The sequence below is a fragment of the Glycine soja genome, chromosome 15, assembly GCF_004193775.1.
Source record: "Glycine soja cultivar W05 chromosome 15, ASM419377v2, whole genome shotgun sequence".
Classification (NCBI taxonomy): Eukaryota; Viridiplantae; Streptophyta; class Magnoliopsida; order Fabales; family Fabaceae; genus Glycine; species Glycine soja.
In genome coordinates, this window is record NC_041016.1 from 39,874,804 (window position 1) to 39,883,160 (window position 8,357).

At 33.5% G+C, this 8,357-nt stretch overlaps 1 pseudogene; it reads left to right on the top strand.

The window, feature by feature from the left end:
* Positions 1 to 446: 446 nt before the first annotated feature.
* Positions 447 to 3,199, top strand: LOC114386132 (annotated as a pseudogene).
* Positions 3,200 to 8,357: the final 5,158 nt, after the last annotated feature.

Sequence of the window (8,357 nt, forward strand, 5' to 3'; positions counted from 1 at the left end):
ACAGATCAGTGAGTTAACAAAAGACATCTCAACAATTTGTAAAAAAATTAATTTATAAGTTAAACCTTTGATATGTACTAACCAAATAAACCACAAAATAATTAATATACAATTCATTGAATGGTGCAGCATAATGGCTTGGCTACACCCTTGGTGGTGCACTATCAATGCTACCAGCCATTGTAAGTGTTTAGAGTTATGCTGTTCTATATTTTTAATTCATTTACAGTATAATATGTAAGTAAAAAATTTTACTCGACTGTTTTTTTAAGCTACTCAGCAACGTACACACAGCCTTACAAGTTACAATCATTTTACAAGAGTCACCTTACCACACATTTTTTTATGAACTAGCTTGTATCCATAATTGACAGCAACAAACTATTCTTTCAAAAAGTACAAAGATTCATGGGCCTCAAGATCAATCATTATAAATATCTGTCAATATGTTAGTGCCTCTTCTCACAGGTTAGTATCATTTAAAATGCAAACAAATTATAAACAGAAGTAATTGCTACAAGTGATAATTAACCCAAATTCAGTTGAATGTATGAGTATGAAGGTAATTTTTTACATAATACACCACTGCACAAATAGTTTTTACATATACTCTTTTTTTAATGTATGAGAATTAAATCTGATATAAAAAATTTATAAAACTCATACGTATTCTTTCTCAATCAAATAAATTAAATTCCTTAAATAAAATCCTTTATATATTATGATCCAAGTACACATAATCTCAACAGATCATCCTCCTTTGAAAAATAGTATAACACAAAGAAGTTTCCATGAGGTAACTTCATTCTTGCTGGTTCAATTAATTAATTTACAAAGGACCCCACCACGCTAATATACTATTACCATTAATCCCGTTAAAATTTGAAATCAAATTAAACCTTTTTATCATTATTAGTAATATTTTTAAGGCTTAAATACAATAAGTTAATTCACTAAAAAAGTACATATAAAATATTTTGTACAAATATAAACTGTAGTATATAATTTTAATATCAAGAGTGGTTACAAAAGATTATATTTTGATGTTATTTATGTTCACCAAATGTAAATCACAATATTTTATTATACTAGTCAAAGAAAATAAGGATGCAATTGAGCTGGTGCAGAAAGCATTTGATGAAATCCTTCTTCCAGAGCCTGAAGACCTCTTTTCTGATGATCAATTCAAATTTGAAGGCATTGATTCAGATGAGGTACACTTAGAAAAGAGTGAAGTTGAGAGAAAAAGGAATACTTCAACATCCACAGAATCTCCAACAGCACAGAGGATGGGGACCAAACCTGACCAAAGAGCACCAAGAAGCTGGAGCAATCTGAAGAAGTTAATCCTCTTGAAAAGGTTTGTGAATGCATTAGAGAAGGTAAGAAACATCAACCCCAAAAGGCCAAGACGTTTTCCTTCTGATGCTAACTTAGAAATAGGTAAAGTTTTTCTCAAGCACCAAACAGTGGAAGAGAAGAAGAATGCTGAGGAATGGATGCTTGACTATGCACTTCAAAAGGTTGTTTCTAAACTTGCACCTGCTCAAAGACAAAAAAAGTGACACTTCTAGTAAAAGCTTTTGAAACAATTCTGCCATTTCAAGTTGCTGAAAATAGTCCACGATTTTCTCCAACAATGGAACCTCAAGCAAATCCAGTTCAACCCCTTGACAATTCCTCAAATCACAGCGAGGAAGAAACATCATTTTCTCATGATAGCAGTATGGAACTGACATAAAATACTAGTGATGATCCAATGCCAGAACTGCACAATCCTACTACGCTCAAAGAAAGATGTCTTGAGTCTCTTGACTTTCCTAGAACCGAGACAGTCAAGAATATGCCTGCCTTTAGAGCTACTGAAGAAGACTGGAGTGGAAAGCAAAGTTTAGCTGGCAGTTATGATAATGAGGAGAAGATATCAAGTGACAGTGATAATATTTATCTTCGAGAGATCAAAGATACTACCTCAAGTTCCTTAAATGAGCCAGTTGAAATTATAAGAAGCAGTCATGAGGAGGCTCCAACCAATGAAACAGTCAATGATGTTCCAGAAGATTTGCTATCCAATATGAATACAGAAAATCCAGATATCAAATTTGAGTCACCTGGAAGAGATGTTGAAACCAAGAATCTGAATGGTGATAATGGGGAAAAATTTTCCATGTCCAAAAGTTTAGTCCTAGAAGGTTTAGTTAGATCACTCAGATCTAATTTGATTGGTTCAGGAGCACCTGTAAACGAACCAACTGCCAACGACAGAAAAGAAGGAATTGAAAATGTTAAACAGGAAACTAAGACTCTTGAAGAGTTCCCTACAAAGGAACAATATGAAGCTCATATTAGTGTTGTTGTAGAACCTGAGACCCCTGTAGAGAAACAGAATAACACAGGATTGTGGTACTTGGTGTATAAGCACATGGTGTCAAATATGGATGAAAACAATTCCGAGTCACTAATTGATGGGGCAGATGAAAAAGAGTCAGGATTTGATAGGAGTAGAACAAGAGGAGCTTTCTTCTCTCATGAAAGTACACCCGTGACTGATCAAGAGATGAAATTTAAGGACCATGTCGTAGCTGATCCAGAAGTTGCACACCAACAGAATGAAGCCATCAAGATGGTAGAAGAAGCAATTGATTCAATGATTCCAGATGATCAGGATGACTTATCAGACAAGGAATCACTCACTGACAGCACAATTTCAGACAACTCCAAACAATCCAACAGAACTGAAAGAGTATACAGTGAAGGCCTGAACCAAAAAGAAGAAAAGATGGAATCCGGGAACGGAATGATCCAAAAACAAGAAGAATCAGCACCAAAGGAGCAAAACAAAACAAACTAGAAAATGTCTACAAGCTGGAGTAATCTTAAAAAAGTGATCCTGCTTAGGAGATTCATCAAGTCATTGGAAAAAGTAAGGAAATTCAACCCAAGAGGGCCTAGATATCTACCTCTAGAGCCTGATTCAGAAGCTGAAAAAGTTAACTTAAGGCATCAAGACATGGAAGAACGAAAAGGTACGGAAGAATGGATGCTTGATTATGCACTTCGACAGGTTGTTTCCAAATTAACCCCTGCTAGGAAGAGAAAAGTGGAGCTACTGGTGGAAGCTTTTGTTTCCAAATTATATTTTGATGTTATTTATGTTCATCAAATGCTAAGATATCTCAGAAATGTTTTATTATACTAGTCAAAGAAAATTTGTCCATATTTTATTTGGAAGAGTTCAAATTTTGTATTTTTTAAAGTATATTCTGAATAGTTTATTTGGGAAAATAAAAAATAATGAAGCACTAAATGTGCCCAATAGCAAGAAGGCAGAAGCAGAAAGTTTGTGAGATATCTTAGCAAGCTTCCATGCTAGCTGTTGGGTGCCTAAAGACGTTAAAGGTGTGGATGTAATTTTTCCAAGACTTAATTATTAATCAGTTCCTTCAATCAATCTTATATAATTTGAGGTCTTATTTTCTAAATGAAATGATTTGAGTTCAATCTTTCCTTATAATCAACCATGATAGAGGTCAAAAAATATGGGAAGAATTTAAAACATTTGTGGCAATTACTATGCTTCTCCTGTATTTGGTCTATTTTACTACATAGGAATGAAATTATCTTCAAGAATTATACTATAAATTAATTGGAACAAAGTGTTGCAACTAATCAAAGTTGAAGCTAGATTTGGATCAAGTCAAAAGTTTCAGGTTCTTCATGTTTTGTCGGGTGATATTTAAACCAAATGAGCTTTTTTTTTATCTATGCCTAGGAGGTCAAAGAGTTTAGGAAATATATAAATGTAAATTATTGTCGACGTTTTATTTGAAAATGGATGGGAGAACCTTTTATACTCCTTCCCAATGAGATTTTGACTAATAAAAGAAATAAACCAGAGCCAACAATGCCTCACTAATGCAAAGAATAAGCATAAGTTTGTCAATAATTTAAGAGCCAGATGCAGAACATCTGCAATGTCAAAATTGAAGAGCCAGAAGCAGAAGACCGTTGCTCGTCAAACTTGACACATTCGCAAGCAGGAAAAGCATAAAAGAAAAATAAAATGAGATTAAAAAAATATTAGAAACTAAGAAAAGTGTGCAGAGAGAACAACTCCAAGGCCAAACAAAACAAACCACACAAGTCCGTAGAAGCTAGCAATTATACATTGTTAATTAGGGGAAATTAAATATAGTGCAGCATTGACCTTGTTCAACTAAGCTTCGGCTTTCTAATTCCTCTACTTTCTGAAAAAAGATACACATCCTTGCTATGTATCCATGCCTCTCATGATTGATGCACATGTTAATTAATACTATATAACCTAACAACTCTTAACTAAGCAAAAAATTGAATCAATATAGCAAGCAATAGAGCAATTTTAACTAACAAAAAAGTAGCTATACTTAAGCCAATCAATTTCCTTCCAGCTCAATGAGTTCCAATTTTGTTTCCATTAGTTAGTAAATTATGAAACATCCAACAAACATTAAAATATTCAACTAATTCACTACATGACCCAAATATTCTGATGCTTAGAACGGTAAAAACCAAACCTGTTGCTCAAACGCCAAGTAAAGCCTTCTCAACTACTCCTGTAGATCTCTCCAGAACAACACGAACCTACACGCACACCCGAGCAATCAGACAAGAAATTCAAAACCCAAAAACCATTATTAAATGAAATTAACCAGAAATATGCAAACACCATGAGTATACTAATTACAGTGGTGAACACCATGAGTATAACCAAAGTAATTGAAAAAATAACAAAGGAATCTGAGATTGTGTCCTCAGAATGTCTTCGTTTGAGAGAGGGAGAAAGATAATCGAAGAGTAAAAAGGAGATTCATGTTAGGTTTGGGGAATTGTTTAACGAAGGGATAGATTGATGACAATATAGGGTGCGAACGGATTCAAGTCGGGACCAAACACGCAAAGGTTTCGAGTGACAAAGATGGAGTTCATTTGCTTTGGTGTCGTCAGACCCACCGCCATCGGTGCCATAATCGATCTTCTGGCACTTCCTCTCATTGAAAATCTTGGTCTTCTTGTGCTTCCTCAAATCTTCGAGGACACCGAATCACTCTCTTATTTCACCTCTGTTTTCAAACTCCGAAACATTAAAACCCCCAAATGGCCAAACCCTCAACACAAATGGTAGCTTTTCCTTTTAGCAATGACTATCAGTTCGATACAGAACAAGGAACAACGTGCAAAGAAGTATACATTAGAAGTAATCAAATGGAAGAAAAGCAGGAGAACATACCTTCAAGTAACACTCACAAAAGGAAAAGCTTAAGTGCCCTCGGTATGACTTTGTCTGTGCTGTTTGGTTTGCTATAAACTTTCTCTGTGACTTTGTAAAGAAGTGTCGTCGATAACAATGTTCAAAATTTGAGTTCTTCTTGTCTGTGCTTTTTGGGGGTTTTTGTTTCGAAGAAACCGCGAAAACGGAGGAGAGGGTGCGCGGGGTAAGAAGTAAAGAGTTCTTCCTCAGCTAGCTAGGGTATACCAAAAGTGAAAATGATATACAAAGGCGGTCTTCCATAAAAAATGCCGTTGTCTTACTTCCTCATAATTACAAGTTTGCCACCGAAAGACATTCTAAGACGGTCGTCTATAACCGCCTTAGAATGTACGACGTTAAAAACAAAAATTTTCTCCTTTATTACAAAATTGCCACCGCTCCGTACTCTAAGAACTCGCGTCTTAAAAAAGCACTTTTGTAGTAGTGTCTACCAAATTGAATGCACTATACATCAAATATAATAACACTCTCTCATGTAATTAATTAACATTGATTCATTTATTTATTATTGTCTTCAATTTCAGGCCAAATAGAATGATCATACAGTACTAATTTATTATGTGAATTTTAATTGAATTAGTTGGGGCATGTGGGTATAGCTCTTTGGTACTAGACATAAGTGGCGGACACCTTGCACTTGGTGTGGCTTTTCTCTTCGAAGAAGGAGCAGGCTGTGGTGCCTGCTTTTAGGTGTGTATACAATTATTAAGAGGACCACATCCAACCATATTTTATTTCATTAATTATTATATTATTGTCATGATTAATTAACATATGTAATTAATGGATAATTTTGTTTATCTTATTTGGTCCATTCGAAACCGTGTTTCAATTGTTACACGTGGTGAGAAAAGTACTTGATCCACGTTAACAAATTCATTCAAAACACACATATAGTTAACTCAATAAATAAAAATTTAGGTTAGGATAATTTAATTTTCCCATTCCTACTTCTCATAGGTTGTATATATTTGCTTGCTTTGCACATCATCGGGTCTCTATTTTGCTTAAGCGCAGCTGGTGACACTACATCCTCTACTAGATTATTTGATGCTATTGTTAGTGGATGCATTCTAGCTACAATATGTGATGAGCTGGAGCTTCCTTTTGAAGGAATACTTGATTACAAGAAGGTGTGTATGCATTTATATCATGTAGCTGATTACATTAAGAAAAATATTGAGTTAACGGTATAATTGCAATAGAATAGTGGTGAGAACAACTCACTGGCTTTGGATGATTTTATTTTGGTGTGGACAGTGTGGGCAAGCTGCTATGGGATTATCTGTTGGTTTATAAATCTTTATAGGAGTATATATTGCCTTACCTTTTTACATCATACTTACTATCTTAGATGATTAATATTGACATTTTTTTAGAGAATTAGGGGAGGGGGGGGGGGGGGGGGGTACTATATAAAGATTTGAGTGATTGCCCTTAAAGAGGAACAAACTAAGTGATAGTAGGACATGATTATTTCATTAGCTTATAGACCAGTTTTGAGTGATTGCCCTTAAAGCCTAACCTCAATTGCTGGTTATGGCCTTGAACTATTAAAGGAATTTAAAAAACCAAACCAGAACTGGTTGGTCACATTCGGTGCTCTTTATTGTACATCTCTTGTATTGTATGGAAGCCTTTTTATGTTTCTTATATGACTAGGAGCGTAGTGATAAAATTTTAGAAACTTTGGGCTTTACCATTTGTTTTTGTTTTTGGAAATGATGAGTCCCTTAATGAAAGAGGTACATGTCTATCATAAAGTGTTGAGTGCTTACCTGATTTTAGTAGTGTTCTATTTCTACTTCAGGATCTTTTTCAGCAAGAATTAGTTAGAGCTCTTAGTTGCCACTATAGAATTGTGTCTTATGGTCGTACTATTGGCCTAGCATCTAGAACTGAAATACATTCTGGAGCTGAAGATTGGATATTCAATTCTCATGTGGTAGATAGACTTTGTCAGGTAGCATTGTTATATGAAGTTTGATTTGTGTAGTAAATCATGTTGCCACGAAATATGTGGCTAGGTTTAGTGAGTAAATTTGTGCATCATAGTTTTGAATCTGACTATTTGTTGTTGTTATTAGAAATAGCTCAACATATTTGTAGCGGCAAGAGTTATGTTACATTAATTATCGGTGTGTTTGTTGATATTTATTTATGACTAGGCATGAGCTTAATGTTGCTAACATTACTCAATCATTGATAGAGGGAGGTAAAGTGATTTAAGTTCAAATGAGTAGAAGAATTCTATTTATAATGCTTTAAAATTAGGCATTGATTATATTTGAATATATTCTTCAATTAAGTTACATATTTTACCTCAATCAATGATTTTTTTTATTGGTTTTTCATAATTAATATTAGTATTATATTAAAATTAATTTTAAATTGTAGGATAGTTCATACTGATTTCTTATTCTGTAGTTTGAGATAATAACTTGTCAATGTCATGCTTAAATTTGAAGGTGATTGATATGCTATTAGACACTACTAGGATCCCGAGGAAGACATTATTTTAAATTTTTTTATTAATTTTTTAATATTTTTTGAAAAATCATCTTCAAATCATCAAATTGTTTTTAAAAAGACATTCTAAGCCGATTCTTTAATTCTAAGATGGTTTTTGGTTTTTGAAAAAATTGTCTTAGAATCCTGAATTTATTTAATTTCTTTTGTTAAAAAAATAAATATTCTAAGACCGTTTTTGGAACAACAGTCTTAGAATCTTCAATTTATTTTAATTGTTTTAAAAAAATTGACAATACTAAGATGATTCTTTCAAAAACCATCTTAAATTGTCAATTTTTTTAATCTTTTCATTAAAAAATACATTTTAAGACGGTTTTAGAATGTCTTATTAAAAAAATACATTCTATGATCACATTCTAAGACAATTATTTTTTTAAAAATCGTCTTAGAATTATAGATTTTCTAAGATGGTTTTGTCAAAACCATCATGGAAAATCTTGACATTCCACGATGTAAGCTTCAAAAATGGTTCAAAATCGTTTTTGTATGGTCCTAAAAAGCGTCATTGAATCCA